Source organism: Trichomycterus rosablanca, chromosome 5 (assembly GCF_030014385.1).
Source record: "Trichomycterus rosablanca isolate fTriRos1 chromosome 5, fTriRos1.hap1, whole genome shotgun sequence".
NCBI classification, from domain to species: Eukaryota; Metazoa; Chordata; class Actinopteri; order Siluriformes; family Trichomycteridae; genus Trichomycterus; species Trichomycterus rosablanca.
The window spans coordinates 7,692,242-7,704,268 of record NC_085992.1 but is presented as its reverse complement, the minus strand read 5'-3'; positions in this window follow the sequence as shown (position 1 = coordinate 7,704,268).

Here is a 12,027-nt window from a genome sequence, read left to right as displayed (position 1 = left end):
TAATTAGTGGTTCCACCTGTGGAGGCTAATTACCCTCTTTATTTAAACCCTGTTTTGTCCCTCCTCTTGTGTGTTATGTGGTTAGTAATCTGCCTTGCTTTATCTAAAGGCTGTTACTTGTGTTGAGTGTTTTGCTATTCGCTAAAAAGCAATAAAATGAATTTCCTGAGTCCTTATTGCTGACTGAACACACTTGCTACAGTGAACTTAACTGATCAAAAATATATATAAGAGCTATATATACAGTATATATTATAAGAGCTAATTTTTGTATTTTACTGTGCTAGTAAAAGTTGATTTTGTGGCTCTGTTGGATTTGACAATGCTAACTTGACTAACAGGGTGACACGGTGGCTCAGTGGGTAGCACTGTCGCCTCACAGTAAGAAGGTCCTGGCTTCGATCCCCAGGTGGGTCAGTTCTGGTCCTTTCTGTGTGCAGTTTGCATGTTCTCTCCGTGTCTGTGTGGGTTTCCTCCAACAGAACAAAGACGTGTAAGTGAGGTGAAGTGGAGATGCAAATTTGTCCATGACTGCGTTTGTTATAAACTTGTGAACTGATGAATCTTGTGTAACAAGTAAATACCGTTCCTGTTATGAATGTAATCAAAGAGTGTAAAAACATGACGTTAAAATCCAAATAAACAAACAAACTTGACTAATAAGATTAGTTGAATAGAGTTTAGACAATTTAACAAAGAAAAAGAAATAGCTTTCTCAAATGACTATGGAATTAAGTGCTTGGCTACAGTCATTACATTGATTTATTTATTGATTAATGTAAAAAAATATTACATTTATTATTATTATTCGAATTATTTGTATTTAAAAAATCATAATATTTGGATGATAGACTTTCTTGGTGTATTCCTCCATTTAGGTTCTGGACCTGGACCTAAGTTCTGCTGGCCGCAAGTCTGGTCACTATGAAGTATTTACATTCTACGTCTGTTTATTCCCACCTAGAGTTATTTCAGTTGGAACTGGACCCACAGTGACTTTGATCTAATGAGCTTAATTGAATAGAGTTTAGACAATTTAACCTTAATTTTAACAAAGGAAAAGGAATGACTTTCACAAATGACTGTGGAATTAAGGTTTTGCTTTGCGTTAAGTGCTGAGCTACAGTCATTACATTAATTAGCAGTGTTTTAATTTAAGTTATTAAATGGTTTTACAAAAGCATCCGACTTGATTAAGGCATTAAAAGTTATAATAAACATGAAGGTATTTATAAGAAGCAGGGAGAGTGTTGGGTAGCCTTCACCCACATTCACTTTAGAGGTTTGATCTGATGGATTGCAGGGAGTAAACATCTTTAGTTTATTGGGGTCTGACTTATATGGCACATTATTTTAACCAGTGACCTGATTGCAAATCATGTGACCCTCTGTGCTAGACGAAATGATTGGCTGATGGCACCATGATATATAAACTGCTTTTTGATGTTTTATGTGCTTTCCCAAAAGAACTGACCTCTGGAAAGGAAATTGCTGTAATAAATCAAACACATTTGGACTTAAATGTTGCTTGGACGTTTTTTTGTCTCTCTCCAGAAGATGCTGAAAAATAAAATTGTAATTTTATGGTTAAACACATTTATTGGGTATTTTGTGCTACTTAAACAAAATAATACAAATAGCATTTTATATTTTTAATAATAATAATATTAATAATAATAATCTAGTGGCAGATAAATGCCTTTTTGTCAGCTCCACTTACCATATAGAAGCACTTTGTAGTTCTACAATTACTGACTGTAGTCCATCTGTTTTTCTGCATGCTTTTTTAGCCTGCTTTCACCCTGTTCTTCAATGGTCAGGACTCACAGAGCAGGTACTATTTAGCTCATACCAGCACAACACACACTAACACACCACCGCCATGTTAGTGTCACTGCAGTGCTGAGAATGATCCACCACCCAAATAATACCTGCTCTGTAGTGGTCCTGTGGGAGTCCTTACCATTGAAGAACAGCATGAAAGGGGGCTAACAAAGCATGCAGAAAAACAGATGGACTACAGTCAGCAATTGTAGAACTACAAAGTGCTTCTGTATGGTAAGTGGAGCTGATAAAATGGACAGTGAGGGTAGAAACAAGGAGGTGGTTTTAATGTTATGGCTGATCGGTGTATGTTACTCTTTCCAAAGCTGTACCCACTAGGCTAACAGGCGAACAGACAAAATAATTTGGAGAAAATTAAAAAGCTAGTAGCTTGATAACTTACTGGGCTTTTGTTTTGTCAGTAATTAACCATTGTTTATCCAAAACATCTTTATTTATTGCCTCTTTTTTTTCGTATTTAAAAGTAATTAGTAAAAACGTAAATCTTGCCAACATACCAAGGTCTTCATGGTCAAATATTCATGTACCCTGTTGTTTTAATACCCATCAAGTAAGCAGTATTTTAAGGTATAGAGTAAGATCAGGCAATATGTGTCATTACTGTAGGGGCAGCACGGTGGCTAAGTGGGTAGCACTGTTGCCTCACAGCAAGAAGGTCCTGGGTTCGATTCCCAGGTGGGGCGGTCCGGGTCCTTTCTGTGTGGAGTTTGCATGTTCTTCTCGTGTCCCGTGTGGGTTTCCTCCGGGTGCTCCGGTTTTCTCCCATATTCCAAAGACATGCAAGTGAGGTGAATTGGAGACACTAAACTGTCCATGACTGTGTTTAATATAACCTTGTGAACTGATAAACCTTGTGTAATGAGTAACAACCGTTTCTGTGATGAATGTAACCAAGTGTAAAACATGACGTTAAAATCCTAATAAACAAACAAACATTACTGTAGTGTTTTATTTAAATATGGTTGTTTAATAACTCTAGTAATATGTCCTATATGTTCTATTATATATATATATATATATATATATATATATATATATATATATATATATATATAGATAGATATACAGTATATACTGTATATATATTAATTAAAAAAGGTCAATCTAATACTGAACAGTTATAATATATTTTACTTTACTATGTTACATCATAAAAACATTCCTGGACTAAACGCTGGTTAAAAATTGGTGACATACCTCTTACTTTTCCCAACTGATTGCATTCACCTGAAGATAAGTCTAGCTTAAAAACACTGATTTCTTTGTTCGGTGTGAGCTATTTCGGCTGGATTAGTGAAGTATTTCCTCAGTCAGGTCATCACATGTGGGCCAGAATCTAATCTTTGAGGACAATTGTGTTTTTATTGTGTGAGGGAGGTGGGCTGTAACTTCAGATGTCCCTCCAGGGCTGGGTCGATATTTTCTCCCCTTATTTCGGCCTCTGTCTTGTCCCGTGTTTAATTGCATCGTGTAATGCTGGGAGAACACAGTGGGTTGTTAGAGCAAGTCCTGCTCAGGTCAGTGACCCTGGCCTCAGCTTCCCTTACTTGTCCAATGTATCTCAAATCAAATCAGCAATGGCATAGCTGGCTATGCACACAGGGGGGCTCTTGTGCTTCTGTTTCTACAGCCAGTGTACACTGTGTATTATACATTAATATTTATTTCAGCTGTTCTATTTGATCGTGCACATTTACACATCATCATATCTATCACCTTATACTGTAGAGTGAAATAGCCAGTGTGAGTAATTTGGTGAACAATCATTTTTTTTAACCTCTCCCTTGTTGTGACATTAGAGCTTTATGATATTTGCCCCCTCTTTATTCCTCTGCACTGTATGTATTTGTCACTGTAAATGGTTCCAGTTCCTCATGAAACATATAACATAAAACATGACGTACATGAGGAAAAACAAAACATGAAATAAATCTCTCTGTGATGGACTGGTGACCTGGAAGGAGTATTTTCTGCCATTTACCCAATTAATCATATTAACTGCGACCCTAAACAGCATAAAGTGGCCTAAACGCAGACAATGAATGAATGAATATATATATACACACACCAATCAGCCATAACATTAAAACCACCTTCTTGTTTCTACACTCACTGTCCATTTTATCAGCTCCATTTACCATATAGAAGCACTTTGTAGTTCTACAATTACTGACTGTAGTTTATCTGTTTTTCTACATACTTTTTTTAGACTGCTTTTACCCTGTTCTTCCATGGTCAGGACCCCCACGGGACCACTACAGAGCAGGTATTATTTGGGTGGTGGATCATCCTCGGCACTGCAGTGACACTGAGGAGGTGTGTTAGTGTGTTGTGCTGGTATGAGTGGATAAGACACAGCAATGCTGCTGGAGTTTTTAAACACCTCACTGTCACTGCTGGACTGAGAATAGTCCACCAACCAAAAATATCCAGCCAACAACGCCCCGTGAGCAGCGTCCTGTGACCACTGATGAAGGTCTAGAAAATGACCAACTAAAACCGCAGCAATAGATGAGCGATCGTCTCTGACTTTACATCTACAAGGTGGACCAACAAGGTAGGAGTGTCTAATAGAGTGGACAGTGAGTGGACACGGTATTTAAAAACTCCAGCAGCGCTGCTGTGTCTGATCCACTCATACCAGCACAACACACACTAACACACCACCATATCAGTGTCACTGCAGTGCTGAAAATGATCCACCACCTAAATAATACCAGCTCTGTGGTGGTCCTGACCATTAAAGAACAGGGTGAAAGCAGGCTAAAAAGGTATGTAAAGAAACAGATGGACTACAGTCAGTAATTGTAGAACTACAAAGTGCTTCTATGTGGTAAGTGGAGCTGATAAAATGGACAGTGAGTGTAAAAACAAGGAGGTGGTTTTAATGTTATGGCTGATCGGTCTGTGTGTGTGTGTGTGTGTGTGTGTGTATATATATATATATATATATATATATATATATATATATATATATATATATATATATACAGTATATACATACATACATATAATACATATATAATAATACATAATATATGTATTAAATAATATATTTGTATATAATATAATACAAATTTTTTACATTTTATAATATAATATAAAATATGTTACATTTAATATATAAATATGATATTATATTAAATCAGTATAATCACAAAAAAAGTAATTATTTTCATCACCGATACCTTAAAGTTTCATAATGTCCCATCTCTAATTGCACCTACATTTTTTTTCCTTTTTTCACATAAGTACACTTTAGCTGAGTAAGGCAGTATGGGAGTGTATGGTGCACTGTAGTTGATTAAAGTCAGGAAGAGAAAGATCATGAGCACCTCTAGTATGGAATAGAAGGTTGTTGTATACCTGATCACGTTAAGAGTGACTGAGATTGATGGCTGCTCCTAAAACCTAATATCCTCCCTCTCTACAGCTGATTTTGTGATGAATGTAATCAGGGACTGACACTCACACACTTGACAGGAGACCATGTTCCACAAAGAAATGATGATCTTTACTTGGTAAGCCCTCATGAAATAGGATTTCTAGTTCCCATGAGATAGAGACGTATCGTTAAGGAATTCAAGTTTCTGTCTGAAAATATGGAATTTGATTCAGAGCGTCTAGTAAGCTGTTGCCGAACAAGCAGTAAGGGCAGCACCGTGGTCCAATAGGTGTGGGTGCTACATACCTGTGAGGAACTGTCTGTGAAGAATTCGGCCTGTTCTGTGAAAGAAAACATGTACCCCATGGGTACTCTGGTTACCTCTCATTTTCCAAAAAGATGCCAGTAGATAAGTAAGAGTGAGCAGTGGGTGGGGGTGTGATGTCCTGCCATGCATTGACACACTATCTAGAGCATCCTGGTTTCCTAGATTTAAACTGTCACTCACTGTTTGTGGTACTGTCTATATTTTACCATAAATAATTTGAGGCGCCCAGGTGGTGCAGCGATATTCAGCTAGCACACCAGCGCCAAGATTCTGAACTCCTCGGCGTTGCCACCGGTCGACTGGGCTACTTTTTTTAGACTGCTTTTACCCTGTTCTTCCATGGTCAGGACCCCCACAGGACCACTACAGAGCAGGTATTATTTGGGTGGTGGATCATCCTCGGCACTGCAGTGACACTGAGGAGGTGTGTTAGTGTGTTGTGCTGGTATGAGTGGATAAGACACAGCAATGCTGCTGGAGTTTTTGAACACCTGACTGTCACTGCTGGACTGAGAATAGTCCACCAACCAAAAATATCCAGCCAACAACGCCCCATGAGCAGCGTCCTGTGACCACTGATGAAGGTCTAGAAGATGACCAACTCAAACAGCAGCAATAGATGAGCGATCTTCTCTGACTTTACATCTACAAGGTGGACCAACTAGGTAGGAATGTCTAATAGAGTGGACAGTGAGTGGACACGGTATTTAAAAACTCCAGCAGCGCTGCTGTGTCTGATCCACTCATACCAGCACAACACACACTAACACACCACCACCATGTCATTGTCACTGCAGTGCTGAGAATGAGCCACACTACTCTGTAGTGGTCCTGTATTGGTCCTGACCATTAAAGAACAGGGTGAAAGCAGGCTAAAAAGTATGTAGAGAAACAAATGGACTACAGTCACTAATTGTAGAACTTCAAAGTGCTTCTATATGGTAAGTGGAGCTGATAAAATGGACAGTGAGTGTAGAAACAAGGAGGTGGTTTTAATGTTATGGCTGATCAGTGTATGGGAAAAGTATTATGGTAAGAATCTGAATGACATGAGTCAAAGCACGGAGGCCCTCTTGTGGCAGCTTTACTGATTTTGGAAAATAATGCAGAATAAACACTGTTGTTGACCTGGAAGTAAAAAAAAAAAATCAGCTTTAAAGACAATCAAAAGGAAACCAATTATTTTTTCTGTGTTTCCAAAAATAGCACAAGTACTGTGTTAAGCACTCAATAAAATCACTATAGTCTGCATCCATGCAGAACACATGGGAGAGGAGCTGTAGAAACGGGCCATGTATGCAAGCTGCAGCATGTGCGAGCCCGCATCCATCACTCTGTTTATCGCCACTGCTGCTAATTGAACAGAGGCTCGCAGAATGGGCCCCCATGTGTTCCTCGGTGCTGCGCCGCCATTGGCTGTTGTCGCGGCGTCGCGGCCATTAATGAGACAGGGCCAGGAAGATGGATTACCCAGTGCCATATTGCCCATCATCCCCAATCAAGAACCACCCATGGAAATTGATTGTTCTAATTTGCTCTCATTATTATTATAATACCCGGACAAAATAACACACGCGGCTTGCTGTCAAAGCTGAGAAAACCAGCCATTAGTTATGGGGGAGACAGCAAATGCATTTTATGAGTTTCGCAGTGAGTTGAAACGTTGGATGCAAACACATCTTAATCAGATTCCTCCTCCCTCCATCATGGTGATATAGCATCTCATTACCTCCACCTCAGAGAGTTGGGGAAAAGGCGAGAGAGCGCATCCATTTAGATTTTAATGTCAGTGTCACAGTTTTGCTTTGTGAATAATGCCTTGAACTTTTCCTGAAACAGAAACAGTTGCAATCACTGATTCAAATGCCAGGAAAAAAAGATGTAAAAAAGGAACAAACACTGTTAAATTAAAGCTGTTATTTCTAGTGAAGAGAAGAACAGAAACATAAACGCTTGCTATCTCAACCCCACATTATGCTTTGTTCAGCAGCTTCGTATAGTTTATAATCTCTTGCCGTCTGTTCATCAACTCATCAGTTTGCTAGATGTCCGTCCGGCTTTTACCTGCTGTTTAGCAGCACACCTGACCAAAAAGAACAAGTGGTCAATACCTCACAATGTGTCATGCGGGATGTGTATAAGTAGCCCTGGCTCCAGTTCAGCCAGTGATGTACATCATAACAGCTCTGCCTCCAGAGGAAGATAAAGCCAGCAGCCCTGCCCAGCTCCCATCGCCGCTATGCTTACACCGCACTCTGCTGGTCTCATGAGTCCCTCTCATTACATATTATAAGGGTTATAAGGCATGAAAACGACCAGAGCGGGGTACAATTATGCATCCCTAATCAAACTAGTCCCACAAAGCCATGCTGCTTTTGCCCTTTTTATTAGGCGATGGTGAGAAAATGGCAGGTAAATCAGTAGAAGATTACACCTCAGATATTTTTATGACAGAGCCAGGAGTCCCATCATGAAGGAATATTTAGCTGGGTCAGCAGCACGTTAATGGTGGGGTACATCGTCTGGAATTAGGGCTGTAATTTAAAGCAGTCTTATTACCGTGATCACTAATGTCCAGGCTTTTATTAGCGACACAACTTAATAAAAATTGAAAATATGACCGCAGCGCCTTAATATGTCTTATGCGCCTCTCTAAAGACGCTTTGTAATTTCACAGGAAGCCAAATATAGCATCATTCAAAGTAAATTACAGACAGAGGACGTGGAGGAATGGATGCTTTCTTGTTAGAATGCTTTTTAAGCACTATTGTTCGTTAACATAATTAAGGTGCAGCAAAAACTTCAGAGCTTGTGGATCATTTACATTTTCAGCATTTAGCAGACGCTTTTATCCAAAGCGACTTACACAGTGAGCGGAACACAATGAGCAATTGAGGGTTAAGGGCCTTGCTCAGGGACCCAACAGTGGCAACTTGGTGGTGGCTGGGCTTGAACCGGCAACCTTCTGTTTACTAGTCCAGTACCTTAACCACTGAGCTATCATTGGCCCCTCAGATGATGAGTTGCACCAAAAATCACAAAATTAGTTTGTGTGCATGTGTGTGTATGTGGTAGCACCCAAACACTTCTTTTCCTAACTGATGTATGTGTTCCCCAAGGGTTACTCTTAAGGGTGAAAGGTGTCTGTAATAAAATTATAAAGACGTAACACTATCATTTAAAATAAAGGAAAAAGAATGCATGTCTAATTTTCAGAATGAAAAAAAAACAAGCTCATAGGTTTATCCTGGTCAGGGTTGCAATGGGTCCCTGGGCACAAAGCAGGAATACCCTGGACAGGGGTGCCAGACCACAACAGGGCCTCAGCCAGCATAGTCAATCATGTCTGCGTAGCCAATATGGCACTGAGATTTGAACCCGGATGTCAGGGGTGGTGGGCTAGAGTAACAGACCACTGCATCATCCAATAATAAAACACTTGGTCTATTACCCCATTACTGAAGCAAATATGACCCAAAATGCACCTCAGCTAATCATTTTCCACTCATTTTGTGTAAATGTGCACAGAGCTAGAGGGGTCCAGGACTAAAAAGTTTGGAAACCACTGTGGTAGCTCAGAATATGGAGTGGTTCCATCCATTTGCCCTGTTCTACTACTTTTCCCATCAGGCTCTGTGTAACCTTCAGCCCTACAGGGGAGAGGCTTGTAAATTACCACTGGAGTTTCCCCTTCCCGCTCCCGCTGCTAGCATTTCATTAACCCCATCCTGATCTCCTCCGACCTTGACTGCTTGCCTTCACTCACAGGGGAATGGGCTTTTTCCTCAGCCCTCTGTTCCTCTCACTCACTGCCAAACAGCTTTGAGCTGCCGCCAGTGCACATGTCACCCATAGCAGTGTGGCCTGTGTGACTGAGAAAGAGAATGGGTTCGCGTTCAGCTGCTCTTGTGGGTCTGACTGACGTCACACTTTTTAATTATTATCTATTTTTTTTATGCAAACTTCCCATTATGCAGAAATGCTTACTTAATACACAGATAATAATAATAATAATAATAATAATAATAATAATAATAATGGCACTTTTAATAAAATGCAACAATAAGATAAACAGAATCAATCAATTTGATTGGCCGGCCGATAACACTGATTGGTCTGGGTTAGAATCTCAGCACTGATGGACTAGCGTAATAGGCTTCTGCACAACCTAGTACACAAGTAAGTGAAAGTGTGAGTGTGTGATCCCCTATGTTGGACTGAGGTTCGATACTGTGTATATTCCTGCCTTTTGTTGTAGCCTAGCGATTAAGGTACTGTACTAGTAATCAAAAGGTCACTGGTTCAAGCCGCATCACTGCCAGGTTGCCACTGTTGGGCCCTTGAGCAAAGCCCTCAACCCTCAATTGCTTAGACAATATACTGTCACAGCACTGTTAAATGCCAAAAATGTAAATGGTTTGTTTTTGTACTATGTATAGACCAGAATGAGCGAGTTTTTTAAAATCATTTGTTGTAATCCACTATAAAATAGTGCCAGGGTAAGTCCTGCCATGGGTAATCCATTATAAAATAGTGCCAGGGTAGTCCTGCCATGACTGAAAAACATGTTAGGGATGGGCTATACGGCCTATATTAATCTAATCTGTGAAGGATGAATAACATATAACAACCAGCCTCAAACAGTAAACTCAAAAGCATTTTAATGTTTAAATGTGGTAACCTAGTGGGTAGAGCTTTGGCCTATTAGTTGGAAGATTGTCGGTTAAATCTAGGCTCTGCTATGCTGCCACTGTTGGGCCCTTGCGGAAAAACAATGTAATTATATTATACTTGTGTACGTTCATTATTTTCCACAGTTTGAAGGTCCATGGTCAGGACTGCAGTTCTAGTGCTATACTTAGATGATTAAGGTAGTATTAGCGGTATGGTAATGTTGCGGCTCTTTCTCTGTCGCAGTCTGCACTCCTCAAACCTCAGTCTTTCTCCCTAAATTGCAGCACTTGTTTAGAATTGCTAATACAAGTCAAAGTTTATTGGGAAATTGTTACATTACGTGAAGTGTCTAACAAATTGCTTATGCTCCCATAATTGGATTACAACAGCCGTGTGCTCTCCCATCGGTGAGATTAGGCAAGCAAGGCTCCCACCGATCTCACAACCCCAGCAGTAATTTTATTTGCCTTGCCTCAGTCTCCCTCTCCTAACAATGTGGTTTTCTCTGCTGCTACATGCCAGATGTCTGTTTAGAGGCACAGGCTTGTTTTTTTGGTCCCTGACAACTAGCCAGCGCGATCCTAGTGTGTGTACATTAGCATCCCTCTCCAGAATGGAAGCGATTAATAAAAGATTTCTCAGGGCTAATGAGGAGGCTTTCAAAGCCAGGGAAGCTGCAAAAGCCAGGGGTCAGACTAGCACATTTCATACAGAACTGTGGTGTTTGTGTTTATGAAATGTTAAAATGACAAAACTTCACGATGGGGCCTGATGATGCACCTCATCCTCGTTTTATTCTGGCAGGAGAAAAACATGCCCACCTTTGCTGGCACTGGGCTGTATGACAATATTTCCGCTACCATCTGATAATAGAAATCTGATTAATAGTACAGATTTGAGTCTACATTTAATAACACTGTGTAAATGTAAACAACATTGTCTACTAACTTCGATCAACAAGCTCAAGTGTTCACATGCTTTTGCCATATACAGTGGTACCTTGTAACTCAACATCCCCTAAACTCATAATCTTTGAAACTCAGCACCCTTCGTTGAGAAATTTGTACCCTTAAACTCACTGTTTCCCTTAAACTCAACATGTTCGGTTTGTTTTTTTAAAATGTATTTATTTATTTTCAAATTAACAATGAACAGCCGCTTTGTTCAGCGCTCGACTTTAATACGTCATTAAAGTGTGCATATGAGATGAATCTGCATTTGTGTGGAATAACCATCAGATTCACTCTGAAAGCTCCACATGTATCTGTGTTTAGCTGGATTTTCCTCACTGTTTCACTTTTAAACGTGTGTTACAGCTCGGGGTTCTGAGAAATTGTAAGAATCAGATTTTTATTTCAGTGTTTTTATATTATTATTGTGTTTTTGTCAGTGTATAAATGTCAAAAACAACCCCATTCTTTTACATATGCTTAAAATATATGGACCATGGAACGCATTAACAGGTTACCCATACATCATTATGGGAAAAAATACCTTGAAACTCCTTTTGAACTCAACGCCAGTCTCAGAACCAATTGACGCTGAGTTTCAAGGTACCACTGTAGTCTATTTTAGGCTACACATTTTCATCATAATAAACATTATGGCCACTTGATTGATTATAATGTTTAAGATTTACAGTGTAAATATTCTATTAAAAATAAACTTAAACAAAAATTAATATACTATAGTACACCCTGGGGACCTCTGTACTTTTGCACATAATTCTGGCAAATGTTTATCAATTTCTTTCACTGTTTCAAGTAGAATTAAATTATATTGCCCACCATACACC